This window comes from Crocodylus porosus, unplaced genomic scaffold (genome assembly GCF_001723895.1).
Source record: "Crocodylus porosus isolate Cpor-Errol unplaced genomic scaffold, CroPor_comp1, whole genome shotgun sequence".
In the NCBI taxonomy this organism is placed as follows: domain Eukaryota; kingdom Metazoa; phylum Chordata; order Crocodylia; family Crocodylidae; genus Crocodylus; species Crocodylus porosus.
The window spans coordinates 52,217,933-52,241,571 of record NW_017728918.1 but is presented as its reverse complement, the minus strand read 5'-3'; positions in this window follow the sequence as shown (position 1 = coordinate 52,241,571).

Here is a 23,639-nt window from a genome sequence, read left to right as displayed (position 1 = left end):
GCACCATACCTACAGGAACTCCCTTCTTGTCAGTACAGAGGCAGAAAAGGATCTTGGAGTCATCATTGACTACAAGATGAACATGGGTCAGCAGTGTGGGGATGCAGTCAGGAAGGCCAACTGTACCTTGTCATGCATCTACAGATGCATATCGAGCAGGTCCAAGGAGGTGATCCTCCCCCTCCATGCGGCATTGGTCAGGCCGCAGCTGGAGTATTGTGTCCAGTTCTGGGTGCTGCACTTCAAGAGGGATATGGGCAACATGGAGAGGGTACAGAGGAGGGCCACGCGCATGATCAGGGGACAGCAGGGCAGGCCCTATGAAGAGAGGCTACAGGACCTGAACCTGTTCAGCCTCCAGAAGAGAAGGCTGAGGGGGAATCTAGTGGCCTGTTATAAACTAGTCAGAGGGGATCAGCAGGCATTGGGGAAGTCCCTGTTCCCCCCGAGCACTGCCAGGAGTGACCAGGAATAACGGTCACAAGCTGGCAGAGGGTAGATTTAGGCTAGATATCAGGAGGCGCTGCTTCACAGTCAGGGTGGCTAGGGTCTGGAACCAACTTCCAAGAGAAGTGGTGCTGGCTCCTAGTCTTGGGGTCTTTAAGAGGAGGTTAGATGAACACCTTGCTGGGGTTGTTTGACCCCAGTAATCTTTCCTGCCACAGCAGGGGGTCAGACTAGATGATCTACTCACGTGCCTTCTGACCCTAGAAACTATGAAACTATGAAAGAAGCACCGGTGTCGACAAGAAAAGGGACAGTTCATCCTCCCACAGTAACAGGTATTGTAGCATCGGAAAAGGCAGAAAGTAAAGAGGGTAGAGTCTCTGGATCTTCTCGGCTGTCCTAATACTGATTTTCACCTTTGAAGGACTGGAGAGGAGCTGGTATGGACAGTGAAGCTCAGTGGGTGCATGTCTGAAATGGGCATTAGCTAAGAGTGGGAGCCCCCAGGGTTTGTTCAGGCACTCATTCTTCCAATGGCCTCTTTGCTTACAGTAGCGGCAAAAATCACTGGGAATGTCAGAGGGACTGGGTGGTTGGTTCCAGCGAAATGGTCCTGAGGGGCACCATGGTTTGGTTTCTCCCTGGAGATCTCTGATTTGCAAAGCCATTGGCTTGTCCTGAGCCTTTTATTTTTGCTGTTGGGCTTTATTATAGAGATGAGTGGCAGCAGCCAAAATTTCGGGGAGGGGTTTGGTTTCCCACCCGATCACAGTGACTTGCAGGGACTCGGAGATCCTAGGTTGCCAGAATGTGACTTAAAGGCTTGGACCAAGAGAGAATAGTAACTGGCAGGATGCTTGTCTGGCTATTGCTTACAAGTGGAAATTTTGGACCAGTCTGTTTTTTTGTGGGGAGACCCTGGGGACAGCCTCAAGAACCTTTTATAGAGGTTCAGCAGATGGTCTTTGCCAGGGTCTTGAGGAGGCCAGTTGGCCGATTAAGGAGGGTGTCTTTCTGGTCTCCAGGAAGAGGAGCACTGAGGATCATCTGAATATTGCCGTGGGTTGGCTTATAAACCTCAAAGAGTATTTGGAGTTTTTGAGCAAATCCGGTAGGGTCATCACGGAGTTTAGGGAAGGTGGTAGACCAAGAGACAATTTCTGAAGGTGAGAAGGGGACATGAACCACCATGGGTGGCCCTCCGGCACAGGGTCTTCTTAGAGGAGATACTGTGTCCCGTCAGGCTTTCCACCCCTGCGAGCCGCCTTCCTTACAGGGGTCTTCTGTCAGTCCACCTCGGTGGTAGCATTATTTTGGTTCTGGATGGTCATTTTGACTGGGGTGTTCTGCTGATCTAGGGAAGCTGTATGTATGGCCCACCCTTCATGTCAATTTCAAACCAGTCCCCCATGGGAGAATCATAAGTGACAGTGGTAATGGGAGATGAAGAACAAGGGGTAAGGGTTGGTGGAGTTGCCAGGGAAGCCAGTGCAGCAGACACAACAGCACCTGAGACCGTGGGATCAACGGGTGTGGCAGGAGCAGGAGCGGGACCCAATGATCCAAAAATCATCCTGGGGTGGATCTTCTGGTGGCGGAGGCAAAGCAGGGTAAAGCCTAGCTGGATATGGTGAACAAGGGGCAGATGGGGTCGACCCCTGATACCGGAGATTTTTTACTTGATTCTGAAGATGATCAATTTGCTTCTTAAATTTTTCTTCACTATCCTTATAGAAAGCCACAAGGGTGTACTTATGGTGCTTTTGAACTCGCCTTCTCATAGGTATCAGACTTCCATTTGAACAGGGTGCTTACTTTCCAAATTGTCTCAGAGGTGTTTGAGGATATGATGATCCCACAACCCATCCAAGGGCCAGCACAATTTGGGGTCACCATCGGTATACCGATTCCATTTAGTTAGATATTGAGTTGACCGGGGCCCATATTTTAGAAACATAAACTGGGCGGGATCCCGCTGCAGAACCTTAGAGGTCCTGCTACCCATTGTCACGCCTAGGACTTACTGACACCAAAACAGGCAGGTACTCACCCTGGCCAGGGATTTCTCCAGAGCCAAACAGGCAGATGGTAGATCAGGGTCCAGAGTGTCAAAGTCACAGAGCCGAAGAACCGAGTCAAGGAGAGGCTTCTCGAAGTGACAGAGTCGAAGAGTCGAGATGAGGGTCCTACTCAGAGCGGTCTGTGTAAGGACAGCCCCACGTTGGGTCCCAAGAAGATGTAGAAATTCAGACAGGATCACTGTTTGGCTAACAGAAGTGCAATAATTTACATGGCCACGGGAGAACAGCGAGGGGCAACTGATGCTCAACGAGAGTAAAACACAGGCTGCTTTATATACTGATAAATCACATACAGGTCAACCCGCCCCCCTGCACCAAGCTCTTGGCAGTCTGACAGCAACTCGTCTCAGTGTCTGGCTGAGCTAAGCGAGTTTCCTCAAGTTGTCTCCTGATAAGCTTATCCTGAAGGCCGTGGTGTTATTCTTGCTCGGCCTTTCCCCACATCACATCTCCCCTCCATCCTGACCCGACACAGTAAAACACTCCTTTCAGTACTTTTCCATTCTTCATCAGCTATCATATTACATACAAATAACTATCCTCTAAGGAAATATGCACTAGTGTGAGAAGGCTGAAGAAATAAATAATCCAATTGACTAAGTATTTATGAGATAAAACTGTAACTTTGATACATAGATCAACTCTTGTTTATTAATAGAGATGTATAAATACTGCAGGATAAAATCTATAATATATTGCTTGCTTTTTAAAATTAGCTTGTTTCACAAATGGACTTCTGCTTTTGTTTGTTTGTTTGTTCTCTTTTGGGGATCAAGTTCTATTCCAGTACAAATGTTATTGCTACTTATAGGGCAAAGTTTAGTATTGTGGACTCAAATCCTTATGGAAATTATTGGATTTTTAGTAGCCAAAAGCTTTTGTGCTTAAGCTTGATTATAACAATTATACATATCCAATATTCATGGAAGCCTGTTCTGATGGTCTTATTTGACCACCATCAAATGCTCCCCTGAGCTTTATTGGGGGCTGAATTTAAGTTTTTTAATCTGGCTTCAATGCACTTCAGCTAGGGACAGAAATTACACACAAACTGATATAAGTGGTCGGAAAGCAGTTCAAATATGTAACACAACAGAACTTCAGTGCACATATACTACTTTCAAAATGGCTGAAACCAGTTTAATATAAACATGGATAGATAGGTCAAACTTAACTGATTTACATTAAATCAGTTTATTGAACTTCTGTGACAGATCCCCTCCAGATTCAAGTTAACTCTTAGTGCCCCATCATCTTTGGATGTATTGCACCTCCCCCTCAGGTGCCCCCTTGCATGGTGGGCAAGTTAGCTTTGGCCCAAGCTGTCTACTTCAACCAAGCAGGGAGGCATGCTTTAGCACCCCCTGGCTTCTGGCTTGGACTACTGTAGGCATGTGGATACATTTCCAGAATCAAAAGTGAATATCTGTTCACTTGCATATTGATTCATTCTATGCAGTTTAGAATAACCTGCAAAGATTGAATCCCTTCAGCCTCAGGCTGTTTGACTGTCTGTACTTAGCCTTTATGATCAAATTGTTATTAAGATCCTCCTGATATTGCATTTATCTCTGTGCATGTCTATCTTTGCTTTGGGCACAGACCTATTGAAGTCAAATGTTTCCTGTTTGGCAAAAGGTCAGTCTGTATTGGATTCATTATAGGACTGGAGTATCAGGTTTTCCTATTAGTTTTGATTAGCAGAAGAAAGTCTTTGCAAAGTTCAAATGGTAAAATTCTATAGGGAGCAAATGTTCTACAGGTTGCTTGTCTATTTAGCCAAGCAACAATCCATACATTATAAATAGGGCCTGATTTAAGTCATGGGCCCAGCTCACAGCATTGTGGCTCTTTTAATTTTTTAATCCTCCCATGTGCCCCTCCACTGCTGATTGGTGGTGGTGCCCCATCAGCCACACTGCTTGCCACTTGTTTCTCATGGTGAGGAGGCATAAACCACAGTTTTAAACATGCCATGTTTTCCCCCCCCCCACTGCTACTGCCAAGCCATCAAAAGTAAGCAGCAAGCAGCTGGGCAATGGGGCCCCTCCACCAATCAGCAGAAGTGGGGGTAAGTGGGGGAAACTCCAAGATTAAAGGAAAGGTCCTTCCATAGTAGTAGATATATTTTGACTCTTCTAGTGTTCCATATGTATTGAAGAGGGTAATAGTATATATCTTCAGTATCTTAGATTCTCAAGTTAGGAATAGAAACAAGAATAACAATATCAATAACAATAGCAACAAAAGAAAAAAACCAACAATAATAATTATTATCATCATTATTACTGATTTTTAAAACTGCTTCAGTCTGAGAGGTTTTTCTAGAAAAACTACACTTTTCTATAGCATAGCACTCATGTTAGGTCTTTGTTTAAATCTGAGTTTAAGTGGTTTGTCATGCCAGATTACAAAGCATATTTCTCTTAGCTCTTCTGTAATGGTGAGAAATCATGCCATTAAAATATTTATATTTAGAGTTAACAGTTGCACGCTCACTAAACAAGCACCATCAATAATTTTCACTTTGATGCTTTTTATGATAATACACTGTAATTGGATTCAGCAGTAAATCCAAACACAGCTCTGAGGCATTGATTTTCCAAACGGTCCTGTCAAAATTATGCAGTAAGAAATGAAGCAGCAGCTTGATGAGGCATATCATAAAATGATTTTAAAATATGCTTATTGAGCAGAAGACACCAGAAAGTTGATAGTGTGTTTCTTAAGACATTCTTGGTGGAGATATTCAAGAAATAGGATATCATTTCCATACTGACCCTCTATGAACGTAAACTGTAAAACAAATTTGATGCATTCTAGTTATTTTTTTTTAGATTGGCAGGCAAAACACCAGTCGCTGATGTTATTTGAAAAATGGTTGACAAAAAACAATTTAAGCCCCCATCTTCCTCTTTATGTGTTTTCCCACATTTCTGAACATAGGTCTTGGGAAAAGATTAATCATTTTCATGCAACAAGATGGATATTGGTTAGATATTTGCTATACGTAATAGATAGTTTTTCAGTGCTGTTTGTTGATTTACAATTTGTATTAATGTTTGATATATGTATTGACTGTTGTGACCAGTAGAGATAATATAAACACTTCCTAAATCCAAATGTATATTGGTTATAGAAATTTATAACAGGATAAATTCAGATAAGCACACAACTACATATACTTGAGAGTCCATTCCCATCTAACAAAGTACTTAAATATGAATATGATGAACGTGTTTGTGCGCTTTCCTGAAATGGGGCAAAAATCAACATTTCTTCAGAAGTCAGTGTAATGTCAGTGTAGAAAAAGTGAGGTAACTAAGTCTAAGGTTTTACTTACTGACTTTGTTTTATTTTACTCTGAGGTAAAAATAAATCCTTCCCTACAATTTTTGCTGACAATTTAAACCAAAATCAGAGGTTGCTTGTTATTTTTCTGAGATACAGTGGTTTTCATTCTTTTGCTTAATTTGGAGTACATGAACATAAATCAAATATTACCACTGATACATTACCATAGATCTTATTCACCCCATAAGTTGCACAATGGAAAAACAAAAACAAAAGGATTTTATTGTAAGTTAAGTAATGAGTTACTTTATTAAACATTTAAGGTTTTTCATAGATATTTACTTGTTTCACTTGCAGAAGAGTGATTTTGAAAATCTATATGATCAAAATGTTTTTAAATCAACTGTTAATAATAATATTAATAGGGAAGCTTGATAGGGAAGCTTCTGAGCCTACTGAGAATTTAGGAAATAAAAATGTAAGCTTCACAGTAGATGTTTTCTTCTTCCTATCATTTGGTAAAGTCTTATACTTAATTAGTTCACAGAGATTGATTGAAAATGATATTTAATCACTGAATTTATAATAATATTAGTAAAGAGGAAAAAGAAGTAATACAGGATCTTTGCAATGATAACATTATTATAATTAAGCCCATGGATAAAGGGCACTTCATTGTTATAATGGATTATGATAAATATAGAAGAAAGATTATTTAACAATTAAATGGTCAAGAATGTTGTTTGAAATTAAATATTGGTATCACTTTTAATTAGAATTAAATGATTGAGGTTATATTTCTGGAAAGATAATAAAACTTTGAAATGGTTAAGGAAATGTCAAGACAACCTCTCCTTATACTTTTGAACATTTGTTAGGGGAATTAACAAGATACACTCAGCCTTCTAAGCAGATATTGATAATCACATTGATATTCGTTTGATGTATAAATTCCCATATTTTATAATCAAATCACAATCCTCTCAATAGAAGAAAGTACATATATACACATGACAGAAGCAGATTGGAAACAACAATTGAAAGCATAATTAAGTTTTTTAGCATAGTGTAAGCTATGTATAGGGTAAGGATCACAAATCCAATTCATAAAATCACTCAGCAGCAACTGGAAAATGTTTTCTATGAGTTGGAAAATCAGCTTGAATGATGTAACACAAAAGATGGCAGTTATGTTGAAGTATAAAATTTAAGGTGTATTATGTTGAAACTTAATGAATTATGCTTTCAATCACCATTTACAGTTTGTTTCTATTATGTGTACACCCAAAGTTATTAAAGTATAAAGTTGCACAAGGCCCTTATTAAACACCCTATATAATGCATGTTTTTTTTCATTTTAATGTTTATTTAGAACTTCACTATCTTCTTATTTGTTTAGTGTTAGCAGACGATACAATAATAAAAATAAATAGGAACAATGTCAGAGATGTGTAGAAGTTTTATATATGAGGATTGGAAGGACAATTATTATAAGAGTTTAGGGGGTGGGGCTAGGAGTGCTGATAGGCATAGTGAATTCCTTCAAATTTGACACTAAAAGGAATTTAAATGTCTTTTTAAAAGTAAAGAATCACTACTTTTCTAAAGAAGAAAATGAATATAAATTAATGACTAAGAAAAAGTATCAGTACAGTTGATATATTTAATGATTGCCTTGAATTCTCAAAAATAAGATAGACTATATATACATATAGGTATAAAATTGTTGATTGTATAAAGGCAGATAATCTTACAGAACTCAAGTTCTTGAGATTTTCCTTTGCCTATCAATGCAATAGGATGCTGGATATTTTAGTGAAAAAAAGGTGATTTATGAAGCCAAATACTCTTTCCCATGTCCAGAAAACTAGATGAAATCCAAAAATATATGAAGCAGCCCTGGGAAAGAGCAAAATGGTCCCAGGAATTGGTTAGTGTATGGAGATTTGTTGCGTATGTATACAAGTCTGCTCTGTCTTTCAACCACCAGAGACAGAAGCTTGGGTTTATTATAGATACCTGGGAATTAAAGGTGCACTGATACATTGATCCCATATTAGATCGGCATCGATATAAGGAAAATTGACTGAATTGGCAATTGGCTTTTTTTGCCTAACGTAGCCGATAATACCACCAATAAGTTTCCCATGCATGCACACAGTCAAAGGGCAGCATGCAGGTGGCCAAGACCACAGCCTGGCAGTGTGGAGAGCAGCCAGGTTCAGCCTGTAGGTCTGTGGAGGGAAGGGGTATGGTGGGGGGATGGATCAAGGCCTCTGCAGTGAGGGAAGGAGTGGGGCTGGGCAGAAGCAGGGGCAGGGGAAGGGGAAGGTGCTGCACAACCAGAGCAGAGCAAGGGATGGAGATGTGAGCAGTTCATCTAGTGGTGTGGGGGGGGGGGGCATAGCCCCTGTTGCTATGTGAACCCCAGGAGGACATGGGGGTGTGCCCCTGGAGCTGCACAGAGGGTGAGGGTGAGCCACTGCAGGCTGGGGTCTTGTGTGGCACTGGGCTCTTCCCAGTGGGAGCTAAGCCAGGGTGCATTTATGGTGGGCAGAGGTGTTGCTGGGAGGGGAGTTTGAGGAGTCTATGGCAATTTTTGGGATGCCTGCAGCCCCTTCCCAGCACTGCCACTGCCCACCCCTAGCGCAGTCCAACTCAGCTCCCTGCCAAGGACAGCCCAGCACCACCCCAGCCCCAGCCCTCGGTGGCAGCTCGCCCTCACCCCATGTGCACATCTTAGGGCCTCCAGGCACTCCTAGGGTGTGTGCAGTGGTGGGAGCCACCTCCCCTGCACCCCCCGCTCATGGCTCTATCCCCTACTCTGCCCCAGCTGTGCAGTGCCTGCCCCTGCCCCACTCCCTCCATCACCACAGAGGCCTCCATCTGCCCCCCAATGCTCCTTCCCCCACAACAGACTTACCAGATGGACACTGTTCTCCATGCTGCCCAGATGCATATTGGAATTGGATTGGTATTGGACAATATAGCTTGTTAAAAATAAGCCAATGGTATTGGTCCAAAAATTCTCCATCCATGCACCCCTACTGAGAAAGATTAGATTACTGAGTAGGTAACATGGAAGGTAGCTCTCATAACAGGCAGAGTTGCTGAAGAGAGCTCTTAAAAGGAAAAAAAAAAACCCAGCCAGAAGGAAGGCCTGAGAAAAATGAAGAGAGAATGCTGAATTTGTGAGAAGAGTTTAGAAACCAAAAAGGTCAGTATTGAGAACTAAGAGGCAAACTAGTGTAGGTTTCTGAAGGTGTACTGAAGCCATGAGATAATGCTGTTGACAATCATGTAGAATGTGTAATAATATGATTAAAGTTATTCCTTAGAATCTTTCTGTTTGAAAAAAAATATAGTATGATTATAGCCCCAGCTCTGCAATCATTAAAGAGAAATTCATATTTGCACAAAGATTTCAAACAAGGATCAGGCACCCCTTATTCTTCCAAATTAGGATATATATGTCACTTACGTAGTACATGCTTGGTCTCCGCATAGTGGCAAATTTAATCCAATAGTGATCAGTTATGAGTAGTTCTGTGAACTCAGTGATTCCATTGCAAATAAGGGTTGCATAACTAACCGGTAATCTCTGGTCTAAAGGAACACCCCACCCCCGCTTTAGCTTTATGTAGCACATTATAGTATGTATAGCACTTTATACAGCAATTATAAGCTAAAGTTAGGCACAGAAAAACAGGGATTCTCATGTTTTAACATAACCTATGGTTTCGGGCCTTTGCTCAATGGAATTCAAAGTACAGTCTCTAGGAACGCCCCTTCCCCTCCCCCTCCCCCCCCGCCTTGCGCCTAGAGAGGAATTAAACTTTATTTTTCACTTTTCAAGATAATGGCCTTATCATGGGGCCTTAGGCTAAGTATAATCAAGCGTGCCCTTAACCCCATCTTACTGGGCAGCTGAGTAAGGAAGATATATTGGACAAGAAGGAGAGCAAGTCACATCTGGCCTTGGTTTGTGACTGTGTGATAGGTACTTTCCTGAAATGGAGTGGCCTCTGGGTTATGGCTTTTGTCCCTAATGGTATTTCTGCATTTTTCATTTAATAGCTGTTGGGTATAACACATAGAGAACATTGGGACCATATTATTCATATGGCTTTCCATTCTCCTTATTAAGTATGCATAACTGTTTAGTGTATTAAAAGAAAACTAAACAAGGTGACTTGTTTAAAATGTTAATTTACCTTCACAGAGAGAAAATACTGTGTTGTGAAAGCAGCATTCAATCTAATGAAAAAGACATTTTAAAAAATGTCCCTGGTAGGTAAAACTAGACAAATTCAATTAAGACAAATTTTAACAGAGAAGGCAATTAACCTTTGAAAGAAAATAATAAGGCAAGTGGTAGACTCTCTTCATAGCTTCAAGATAAAATGGATGCCTTTATGAAAGATGTGCTTTAGCCAAACACTTTATTAGGTTTAATATAGGCCACAAATTATGTGGCCTATGTATGTTAATCAGGAAGTTTAATTAGATCATCTAGTGTATGATCTGGCTGCAAAATCTATACATCTATGTACATCACTATATTGGCTCACAGAGTTCAATGACTTGGCTTACATTAAAATTAAAATTTGTAATTTTGAACTATCATCAAGATAAGAGTCATTAGACAGTGCTGCTTTGAGTTACACTCCTGCAACTTGTTGTAACTAACAGTATATATGATGCACATGTTAAAATATTTTTCTTACAAAAAATCATGGGAGGATAGAATGATCAGTGTGTAATTGTGACCTACTTAGCAGACTTAGCAGATAAAATAATTATCTAAAAAAGAAAAAAAAAGTCAACATCAGCAAAACAACAATTCAGATTTATGTTAATCGGATCCCCAGCAACATAATAACAATGATAAAAAAGTCAGTGTATATGCCTCACAGAAGAAGAACAATGGATTATCTGAACAGTGAGTCTTAAAAAATAAGCTTTTCTGTAATTGGGAGGAAATTTAAGTATTCCATCTCAACCATCAGGCTATCTCATCCAGCTTTTCATTATTCAGACAAAGTATTGTCATCAAAATGAATTCATCAATGTAACAGAGATAAATGATATAACATGAAGCAGACAGAACCACCATCCTGTTCTTATAAGAGAAATCGTCTCTTTATACTACTATATCAGTGACAAAGATGTCTGGACTTTATAAGCATCTCTTTCCATTTAGTCTCCCTTAAATATTAATGACTCAGTGATTTAACCTCTCTACATCAGGTTCAAGAAAGTGCTTACAAAATAATATTACAGAAAAGGACCGTTTGAAGCAAAAACAAAAAAATTGCATTAGCATAAAAATCTAGTCGATTCATGTGTTCTGGATAGTGGCAAGGGAATGAGAATGGAATGTTAGTCCAAAAGCAAATAATCAGAAATACTATTGTATATGTAAAGTAAAGGAAAACAGAAAAGTCCTGTCTATACTACTCTCTTTTCTTGTTTTTTGCTTCCCTCAAAATTTCACAGAAACACATGTCTACTATAGATAACAATACCAAATACGCTGAACAAATACAAAATGATGTATATGTGGGTTAGTAAGAGGACTAAATCAAGAGGGTTTTGAGGGCTATGGTACAACTCAGTAGCTGGGTCTACACAACATACTTTACTGTGCAGTAGACTATTTTAGTGTGCAGTAAAGCATCACCGTCTACGTGTGTACCATTTACTAAACAGTAAATTACTCTACTGTGCAGTTAGTTACTACTTTTAAATACAGGTATTAAATTAACTCCACTGTAGATATTGCTCAGTAGTGCATGAGTAGATGCTCACTGGAAGCAAGTTTGCTCCTGGTCAGCCCCAACACCAAAGGGCCACAGGGGATATGGAACTCCCCTACTCTTGGCACTGCTCAGCTCCCAGCTCCTCCCAGGAGCTGGAAGTCAAGCAGTGGGATAGGGTAGCTCCTCTGCCCCCTGCCCCAGCCTTCCTCAGCTTCTGGCTTCCCACAGGAGCCAAGAGCTGAGCGGCACCGGGACTGGGGAGCTCTTGGCTTCCCTGCTTGTAGAATGTTGTAGTGGAGATGGCAACTTGTGCAGCAGTGACCAGGAAATGACAAAGTTCAGGTTCATGAGGAAAGGAAGGATGGAAGCAGGAGAGTAAGGACTCTGGACTTTAGAAGAACAGACTTTGATTTGCTCAAGGAACTCATGGGCAGGATCCCCTAGAAAGCCAGCCTGATGGAGAGAGGCGTCTAGGGGAGCTGGCTGTATTAGGGAAAAAAACCTTCTCTCACTAGGAGGGTAGGAAAACACAGGTGAAAAGGTTACCCAAAGAGGTTATGGAATCTTCATCTTCAGCCTCTGAGGTTTTTAAGACCTGGCTAGATAATGCCTTGGCTGGGATAATATAGTTGGAGCTGGTCCTGTTTTGAGTGGAGGGTTGGACCTTATGACCTTCTGAGGTCCCTTCTAATCCCGGTTTACTATGATTCTATGATTACAGTAGTTTATTCTAGATTGTATTCCTTTGCTTGCTTATGAGGAAGTTGTGAAAGAGAGTGTCTGAAACTTTCCTAAATCAATGTGCATTACATCCCCTGATCTCCCCCATCCAAAGTCAGACACCTTGACAAAGAAGATATTCAGGTTGGTTAAGTATGACTTACTTTTGATGATTATAATATGGAAGAATGCAAAATTACATTTTATTCCAAACTTCGTTCAACTGCAGTAATTGGCATAATTGAAACCTAAGTCTCTAGAGATTCTTTCATGTTTCTCATATAAAATATGTTAGAGTCAAGAATCAAGTGCCCTGTAATGGTCTATGCTCAAAATGGGATTATAAGAAAGGAATTGGAATGAGTAGGAGAATAGATTCTGAACTGTCCAACCTCAACTAATAGGTAGTTAGAACAGGGTGAAAAAAGTGCAAAGGGACCGGCTATGTCTAACTGACCCATTTTAGTCAAAGGAAATATGTGAGGTGCCAAAAAATGCTGTAATCTCTAAACTTCTTGGAGACACTGAACAACATCAAAATGCAGTTAGGGTTGGATGCTTGTTTTCACTGATTCTGAACTCTTTGGAAGTGTGTACCAGGGGACATGATCTCCCTAGGAATCCAGAAAGAAATAAGTTTGGGGAGATTGCTCTACACAATCTTGTTAACAGTACAACTGAGGCCAGAAGGCATTTAGGGGATTTAGTTAATTATAACAAAGAACTTGTTTTTGTAGGGTTTAAAATATATGATACCATGTAATTGGAAAAACATCAAGAGGCAGGTAGCTTATGAAAACTAACTCCTCCAGTAGATTATAGTGCTCAGAATTGCTCATCAGGATTGGGACCTAGGCAGTGATGTGTTGGCAGTATTAAAAACATGATGGATTTTTCTTATGAATTCTATCTTTTCTGTAAGGAACACTTGTCTCAGCTTTTAGCAGGAACTTTCAATTACTCTTTGAGTTCAGGAAGGCTATTCTCATTAATGAATAATGTCTCTATAGCATTTAAGAAAGTAGATTGTGACCGGACTTTGTGAGTGTTACAAAGTAGTCTAACTGATAAACTGCTGCTCTAAACCTCTCAATAAACTACTGATACATAACTTAATAACTTCTAGATTAGTAAATTACAAGTTGTCAAAAGGAAGGATCAATTTTCTTGGAGCATTTTTGGGAAAGTTGAGGTCAAAGATGGAAGACTGGGAACATCTTTGTTGCTTTTAAGGGGAAGGAGGCAAAGGAAATCAAAGAGAAAGGGAAAGAAAAGGCAGTCTAAGGATATAACATGGGAGGGCTGGGATGGAGGACAAAGGGTAGATGCCAAATGAAGGAAGATATGCACCAAAATTAAACATTAGAATAAAGAAGATCTTTTTTGTTAACAGAGTTAACAATTACTCCATTGTATAAGGGAGCATACCGCTGGCATCTCCAGGTTTACATCAGGACAGCATTCTACGTAGAATCTTACTGGAAAGTGTATTGAGAGCATGGGTGACTGGTGCCTCCCAAGTCTGGGGGTGGGCACCAGTAGGGCATAACTGGGGGGTAAGGGTCCACCAGAAGCCAGCTGGCATGAGCAGGGTAGGGGTGTCCGGCTGGCTGCTGGGGGCACGGCAGTGGCACAGTGACTGTGGAAGTGCTGGCACTTCTGCTGCCTGAGGAGCCAATTTTAGGCGGGGCACCAGCATTCTCAAGGGGGGCACATGCCCCCCCCATGCCCCTGCTGCACATCACCTATGATCAAGAGTAGACACATAACGGCAAATGGACATGGAAGAAAACCCCAGTGTGAAATCCTAACTTGAACATGACACTCCCAGGCTTATAACAAACTTTAAATTAAATATTTATTTATTTATTTACATCTGGAGATACATATAATTCACTATATAGAAAAAGGAGGGAAAAGGGGAAATATGTTCAAAAGAGAAAACCAGAAGTCCAGTTCAGATCTGAAATTGCATGAAAGTTTCAGTTTGCTTTGTAATAGCATTAGCATTTAAAAAGGCAAAATTTGCTGGTGGGAAAAACTTTACTTGTCAATATATAGTGTGCATGTTGCATGTGGGATATTTAATACTGTAATCTGGAAATTCTTGTTGCAAAATGCAGCACATTGAATTTGAAAACTCTAATACAAACATTCTGTTAAAATGCATAAAAACAGGGACTTCATCTTCAGATGCTGCTTTCACTGTAAGTAGGAAAGCCATAAAAACTATAGATATGATAAGCTCCCCTCCACTCCCGAAATACCAGGACAAGGCTTTTCATCTTTTAGCCTATGTCCATACCTATATTAAGTATTGAATCTTAGCTGAAGTCCAGCAGTAGAGAAAAATGTTTCAACAGATTTGAAAGGATGTAGAAATGAAGAGACATTTGATATCTTATCAAATGAATTGGGCATGATTTTCAAATGGACTTCAGGCTTATTTTTTGCTTCCCCACCGACATTGTACAAGTCAACGCAGAAAATGCATTTTTCCAGACCTGATTGCATCTGCAAACAAATGTCATCATTTATATAGAAAGTAGGTGTTAAAATCTTCAGAACAGCAGTGCTAGAAGTAGTCCTTGAAAAGTGAGTGTCTGAGTGTTTGATGATAAAAAAAAATGCATACACCAAAAAGAAAAGAAAAATTAAAAAAATAACATACCAAAAAGAAAGGAAAAAAGAGAAAATCCTATGAATCCAAAACAAAAAAACAAATAAACAGATATTTTCAAATTAGTACGGAAGGTAAATGAAGTGTGCCACAGCATTTCTGAAGGTGGCACACTCATCTCTTATTCTCAAAAGTAATCAAGGTAGGAGCATTGGAAACAATATTCTGATGCTTAGAAACCTTCTTTTAATTTCCTGTGTAAACACATTCATGCTTACTCTATACCCATTTATTCTTGTGCCAACATTGTCCTTCACCTCTCCTCCCTCCCTGTTGCTTTTTTCCCTGATGCATTTATAGACAGAATTAATAATCTCTTTTAAGCTTTCATTCTGCTAGGCAAAATAAACCAAACTGTTCTGCACCTAGACTGAACTCATTGTTCTTGAATATGGATGACCAAAACTGTATACAGTATTCAGATGAGGTCTTATCAGATCCTTGTATAATGGTGTTATAATATTTCCCTGTCTCTGCTGGTACCTCCTGAAATCGTATTTCCCTTTTTCATGATCTCATCACACTGCTGTCTCATAGACATTTTGTGATTGACTAATGCACCCAGGTCTTTCTCCTCAGTCATTTTCAGGTGATAAGTTCCCAGATTAAAGCAGAAATTCCTATTATTATTCCCCAGGAGAATGATTTTGCATTCTGTACTACTGAATTTTTTTTCTACTCCATTCAGTTAGTCCATCCTCATTGTTATCCAGTTCTTTTATTTTATTTTATTTTGACCCAAAATGTTGACCCAAGTCTAATTTAACCTTTAAGCATATTAATTCTACTTATGCATTTAAAAGTGAAAAGGCAATTGTGCTTTATGCAGATTTCAGAACCTATATCCAGTTATGCTACAACATCTGCAATTAGCATGCAGCAATAAACTCTAGTACATACCATGCTGGAGTTTATTGCTCTCAGGGTCACATTTAAACAGTGTTTAAACAGTAAACTATCCTTCTGTGGAGCTTTTTACTCTGCAGCACCACATGTGAAGGCGCTGACTCAGCTGGTTGAGGCATCAGGGTGCTTCAGTGTGGAGGCTGTCTCTACTAGCTCCGCCTTATCATACTGAGCCATATCAGAGGAACCCCAGCTGGCAGGGGGACTGGGTGGTAAAAAAACACTCTGCAACAGTAAAGTATTTACAATTACTATCCTGCTACTGAGTTTATTAGTTTCCTGCAGGCTAACAGGGCCACACATGTAGACATGAGACATTTACTGTGGAGCTAATTAGTCTACTCTGCTGTAAATGGCTCATGTAGATATGCCCAATGTATCTTTTTCAGCATGCTCAAAACTTATACTTGGTTGCAATCCTATTCTGTCCGGGAGTCTAAAATTCTATGTAAGCCCCTGAAATTTTAGTTGGAGAAAAAACAAAGGTAGTAGAGACTCCCATCTAGAGTTTAGTGGTTAGGGTATGCCCCCATGATGTGAGGAATCCAAAGTTCTAGGACCCTTTCAGCTATGATGTATGCAATACCAAGTCTACCTTCCTCTTGTCCAACTGTGATGGCCAGAACCAAAGAAATTAATAAACAATAAATATGTACTTTTTAGAGGCATTTGGAACTTTTCTCTAATATAAAGCTTGTATTTTTGTAACCCGCAAATGTAACTTGTAACTGTTTGTGGAACTGTCTAGGCCTCAAAGACAAAGCTATAGCTGTTTAATTAGCTGACCTAATAGTTCTTTCTTGTTCAGAATTTAGCGTTGATGATGATAAAAACTGGATTCAACTGCCTAGCTTATCCAGCACATATCCAGCACATTCCAGAAAAGGACGACTCAAAAAAGCATAATCAGAGAGTTCTAAAGGGGCTGGATTTAGGCAGGGTAATGTTAATTTCAAACCTAAAGATGCTGTGCTGCAATTTGCTTATTAGATAAACCCAAGTATTGGTAGTAACCTTTTATAATAATTTTAACACCTTTTAATCCCATAGGGTAATAGCTATAAAAAAAGATTGTGAATGGCCCTAAAGCCAGCAGATTAGCATAAGATTAGGTATAAAAACTGCATGTGTCAGGTGACCAACAGGATGGGGATAACAGGATGGAAATTGCTGTTCTAAGCCCGGACTCCAGACTCCTGGTATGAGTGGGGATCGGATCCTGATCAAGGGACCTTCCCTGGTAATCCTTCGGACATCATCAATTGGGGACACCTAACTTCGCTGGAATCACCTGGCGCGCACCTGGCATTGAGGGACTGCCGATAAGTTGCCAACCCATGTCTGTCTGTCTGTTGTTTTGAACAGCCCAGGGGCTGATACCCTCGCAGTGCCTAGCCGGTCTGCAACAGATTGATATATTTATATGCTGTTATTATTTACTATTAGCTCTTTAATACTGCATTATCTGCGTATTGCATTTATCTTTCTGTTAACTGTAGTGCTTGTGTAAGCTATAATAAAATTGCCATTATTTTACTCCCAACTCTGCCTCCTCGATCCCAAACCAAACAGCTGAATGGCTAAACTGATATACTCACAGTGCCCGGTTGGTCTGTGACATCCAGTTAAGAAGGAAAGGTCTGCTAAGACTCCATAATATAAAATACAGAATTCAAAAACAGCTTTGAGATCTGGAGCTGGGTCCCAGGGCATGTTTCCTGAGTTAATGCCCTAACTACTTGCCTATTGGGCTAAAATATGGAAGGGCATTCTCTTACTGTTTTTTGCCATCCCAGAATGTCAAGCCTTTGTCTTAGGTATGTACGTAAGGAGCCACATACCTGCCCAGCTAGAGCAAAGCCTACTGCAGATGCTAAGTAGCCTCCTGGGTATTTATGCATGCAGAGTCCATATAAAATAGAATTGAAAACTACATGTAAATGCTTAAACCAACACTTACACAGCAGGGTAAATGCCATTTAGTTGTCTAAGGTGAATAAGATTCTGCCCTGGATGTCTCTGGTGTTGCCTTCTGAAAAGGCACTTGTAAAGGAGGCATTCTGTTCTTTAAGTTCATAAGCCATTTTTGGTACTTAAAAATCCATAGGTATTCTTTTTCTGGTAAAAGGCTTGTTGGAATTGATTAATATATATTGTTTATACCAAGGCTGTGCTAAAGTTTTGGCCAAAGTAGGCCTCGCTAGCAAACTTTACTGTTGTATTAACTCCTTACATAAACAAAATGTGTCAAGTGGGGCAACTGAGCACTTCCACAATGAGGCAGGGGTGCAGCGGGGGCAGATGGCAGTACAAGTTTTAGAAAAATTCAGTACTGGAATGATAAGGCTGAAATGGGAACATCCAGGTGAGAATCTAAAACCAGCCCCTGGTACAGAATGATTTGAAACATTTAAGATACAGATCACATGCAATCTGTAATCTGTTTTGATTATCGTATAAATGAAGACTTGAAAAGCAGGAAAACTTTATAGCAGCCTATGGGAGCCTGCCATGGTGTTGCACTGGCTAGTGGCTATCTTGTCACAGAAACAAATGCCTTAGCTCACAAGTAGGCAACCCCTGGCATGTGTGCCAGACCGTGGCACATGAAGGCATTTTGCTTGGCATGTGCATCTTGGGGCAAACAGCAGGAGAGCCGTGAGGGGCCTGATCATTGTTGTGGCACTGTAGCCCCAGCCCTTTCCCTGCCATCTGCCCTGAGATGTGTGTGTGTGCACCCGTCACCAGAAACGAGCTGAACCAGGCCTCTACAGACCTTGATGCAGCTGCTTGAAGCCTCCCCAATTTCTGCTGCAAGCAGGCCAGACTCCATTGCAGGTGGCGGGGGCCTGCTCAAAACCTGGATTGGGAAGCTGCCAATAGCTGCACAGAGGTATGTGGAGCCCTGGCCCAGCTCGTTGCTGGAGGCAGATGCATCTTCACCTAGGGTTAGATAGTGAGGATGGGATAGGGATGCACTGAGGTTTAGGCCTCTCATGATTCACCTTCCATCTTCCCCTGGCATGCCATCATCTTACAAGTTGAGATGATGGGTGTTTTTTGCATTCTGCCCAAAAACATTGCTGACCCTTCACGTAGCGCCTTGTCTGATGTACTTGTTTAGCCAAGACATGTTAGGGCTGTGCTTTTAAACAATAAACCTGGCCAAATATTTGACAAACCAAGCCTGTGGTCATTCTTTAAAACAAGATTGGTGTTGGAATCTCCAGGCTACAATTTTGTTGACACCACAATTCCCGTGACTTCAACACTAATATCACATCAGTAACACCAGACAAAGGATAACAGGAGCAGCAACACTAACAACACATGATGACATTTGGATGTGTAGCACTGGATGTGCCCAGACATGCAGCAACAAAGTGAAAAAGAGAAACCAATGATTTATATTTCCCCCTAAATAGCTGGGAGGCTAGAGCATACAGTTGGCAAGGTGAAGATACTGGGGTTTGGCCCACATTAACCTAGAGTGGATTTGAACCTGAGTCTCTCTAACTACTTAGCATAGCACTCTAAGAGGAAGGGCTCTATGTCCAAGCATATAATATCTCTTGATATGTAAGTATCAAAAATGCCCTGTAGACATCCAGAAAAAGGCAACTTAGGTGACCAGGAAAGTGTAGAATGCCACCCTTAAAGTCCCACAGAATGGACATAAATCCCTCTCTTTTTGTTCCCTTTCTCTTACCTAGTGGATGATGCCATTTTCCCCTTCCCACTGCTACCTTGTAGTCCATCACAGACCCATAGACAGTCATCCTTCAGAGAAGAGATTCTTCTTTCAGAACATTTGACCTGGCCTTTTAACACATTAATGAGAATTGCAGAGACCATTATAATGTGACAAGACTTGAAAGTTGTCTGCAAGATCATTTTTATTTACTTCCAGAAGCTTCCATTTCAGATGCAATGGTGGAAACTAATACATGAAGAGCTTCCAAAAACAATTAACATTTTAACAAGTGCCATCTAACAGTGCATAGAACAGCTACAAAAAACCTGATTCTTTACCATTAAGCATAAAACATTAACAGATTTATATATTTAGCTCTTTTATTTATACCAACACTAGAATCATTAGTATGTCAATGTCATGTAGTCTGACCCCATCCTAAACATGGGATTCACTATTCCTAAATCATTCCAGATAGATGCCCATCTACACTCTTCTTGAAAATTTCCAGTGAAGGAAATTAAAAACATTTTCCTAAGCAGCTTGTTATATTGCCTTATTCTTCTTACAACTCAGAAACTCCCTCCAAACCCTGCCTCTGAGATTTGATCTAATTCCGTTTTCTAATTGTTTAAAACTTTTTTCCCCAAATGTTCTACCCTCAGTGTTAAGGGATCAAAATTTATTTCCCTCTGTCATAGAAAATTAAGGTTGGAAGGGACCTCAGGAGGTCACCTAATCAACTCCCCTGCTCAAAGCAGGTTCATCCCCAACTAAGCCAAAGTTTTGTCTAGATGGGTCTTGAAAACCTCCAAGGATGAAGCTTCCACCACCTCTCTGGGTAACCTGTTCCAGTGCTTTACTGCCCTCCTAGTGAGAAAATTCTTTCTAATATCTAACCTTAACTTTCTTTGCTGCAACTTGAGACCATTGCTCCTTATTCTAGTGTCTATCACCAGTGAGAAAAATCTAGCTTCATCTTCTTTTGAACCTCCCTTCAGGTAGTTGAAGGCTGCTATTAAATCCCCTCCTAGTTTTCTCTTCTCTAGACTAAATAAGCCCAGTTCCCTCAGCCTCTCCTCATAAGTCATGCCCCCTAGCCCCTTCACCATTTTTGTTGTCCTCTGCTGGACTCTCTCCAATTTGTCCACATCCTTTATGTAGTGGTGGGGGCGGGGGACAAAACTGGACACAGTACTCCAAATGTGGCCTCACCAGTGCTGAATAGAAGGCAATAAACACTTCCCTTGATCTGCTGGCAGTACTCCTACCAGTGCGGCCCAGTATACTATTAGCCCTCCTGGCAACAAGGGCACACAGTTGGCTCATATTCATCTTCTTTTCTACTGTAAACCACAGGTCCTTTTCTACAGAGCTGCAGCTTAGCCAGTCAGCCCCTGGCTTGTACTGGTGCATTGGATTTTTCTCTCCTAAGTGCAGGGCTTTGGACTTGTCCTTATTGAACCTCATAAGATTTCCTTTGGTCTAGTCCTCCAATTTGTCTAGGTCTGTGTGAATCCTAGCCATACTTTCCAGTATATCTATTACTATTCTCCACAACTTGGTGACATCTGCAAACTTGCCGAGGGGTGCACTCCATCCCATCCTCTAGGTCGTTGATGATGATATTGAATAAGACCCATTCCAGGACCAGTAATGATTATCTATAAATATGGTGTGTTTATAAAGTCATTGTGCAACTTTAAACTTTAATAACACATGACAGAAGTGAACTGTAAAAAAAATTAAAAGCATAATACATTAAGTTTTAACTCAATACAGTTCAAATTTATACACTTCAACATAACCACCATCCTTCATGTTGCATTATTCAATCTGATATTGTAACTCAGAAAATATTTTCCAGTTGGTGATGAGTGACTTCATGAATTGTATTTGTGATTCTTGCACTATGCATCGTTTACACTGTACTAAAAACATAATGAATTATTCTTTCAATTGTCATTCACAGTTTGCTTCTATCATGTGTATCTCCAAAGCTATTAAATTTTAAAGTTTCACAACAACTTTATAAAAACCCTGTAATTGATCATTATGTTCAAAGAATAATGCCCCCTAGAACCTGTATTTAGTATCTTCATTAATGAGCTGCAGGATGGAAGTGAGTGAACACTTTTCAGTTTTGTAGACAAAACAAAGTTATTTGAGACTGAAGACACTTTGAGGTTTAAGGCAGGATTAGGATTCAGAATTATCTGGACAAATTAAAAATAGTCTGAAACAAATTAGATAAATCTCAATACAGACAAATGAAAATACTACCTCTAAGAAAGAACAATTGGATTTATAAACACAAAGTTAGGAATAGCTCAAGAACTTAGGATATAAGGAAAAAAATAATTATGATGGTAGAATAGATTAACCAGAAATGCTGTGGAATCTCTATCACTAGCATTTTTAATTGCAAGTTGGACACATTCTCTTTCAGACTATTTTGCCATGATTCTATGATTCTATGGATGCTTTACTACAGAGTTGACTAATTAGGTCCCTGGTAAAGTGTTACTGTACACATGCCCCCATATTAGGGTGCAGTAAATTAATTAACTTAATGAACTCTACAGTAGGATAGTACTGTCCAGGACCTACCCCCATGCTGGAGCAGTCCCCTACACACCCACAGTCCCTCCACATACAATCCCCCTCCCCACAGTCCTCCTCCCCACAGTCCCTACTTACCCAGGCTCTAGTTCCCTCTGGCTGAAGATCTGGAAGGAGCTGGGCAGGGTCAGTTTGTCCTTAGTGGAACAATATGCCCCACACCAAAGTGCATGTTCAGGCACATGTGCTGAGGCACAACTCTCCAGCACAAATTTGTGCCACTGATATTTGAGCTGCTGCAAGTGCACATGCTTGTATGTGTGGTCACACTCTCTGGGCACACCCAGATGAGCACGGCCATGTGGTATGTGGCACTGCAAACATATCTGCAGTGCCATGTACTGTATAGTCAGGAGTTCTCCATGCTGCAAGAGCACACTGCCCATGTGTACGCTGCTCCAGCTCTGTTTCTGTGGGGGGTTTTGTCACCTGGATATCTGTGGGGGGTTTTGACCCCTGCAGAAAAAAAAAATGGAGCAGCACACACATGGGCAACACATGATGCTGAGAAGTGGAGCTGGAGCAACTGGAGCCTTACTGTGGCACCTGGAGCCTCACTGTGGCTGCCAGCCTAGCAGGATTGCTTGTGCTAGAGCCCCAGGGGACCCCCAGGACTCCTGGCTTCTTGGGCCAGCACAGTGCTGGCCTCAGCCTCCTCTACCCCCCTTGAGGTAATTTGCTGAGTGCCAAAGCACATGTAGCACAGGCATTCCCCAGGGACAAGTAGCTGCTGTGCCAGGTGAGTCACTACTACTTGTCCCCAGGGAGCGACATGTCTGAACTCATCTGAACACAGCCTCGGTGTCTCATGGATTCTGAGGACCCTTCTTTTTCCAGCAGTTTCATGCTGCCACTTCACTTCCTTGTTTTTCAGCAACTCCCACACTAACGTCTCCTGACCTATATCCAGAAAATTTTCAGTCTCTTTGGATGTGACTACACATGCAATTAATGCACATTTAAAGATACAACACAGTATCATAAGGCACATTAGCATATGGCTGGGAATGTGTCTACACATTCTTAAGTTAGGTGCGTCCACACATGCAAGCATGTGCCCTTGCAGCAGCTCAAATAGAAGCGGTGCACATTTGAGCCAGGGCTTTTTGCTTCAGTGCACGTGCTCAGACATGCACTTTGTTGTGGAGCAAATTGTGCCACTTGGGGCAAAATAACCCTGCCTGGCTCCTCCTGGATCTGCAACCAGGGGGAGCTAAAGCCCAGGGTCAGCATCTGTGCTGTCCCCAGGAGTATAAAAAGCTGCCCTGTTCTGGCCTCAGCAGTGTAAAAAGCTGCCCTGGCAAGTAGTTCTTAGGAGCTTCTGGGGCCCAGTCAATTGGTACAGCTGGACTGCTGAAGCAGCCTGGAGAGTTCCCTGCACCCTCTATCCACTGCAGCAGTCTGGCAGTGGGGGCTGCTGCCTGGCTGTGACC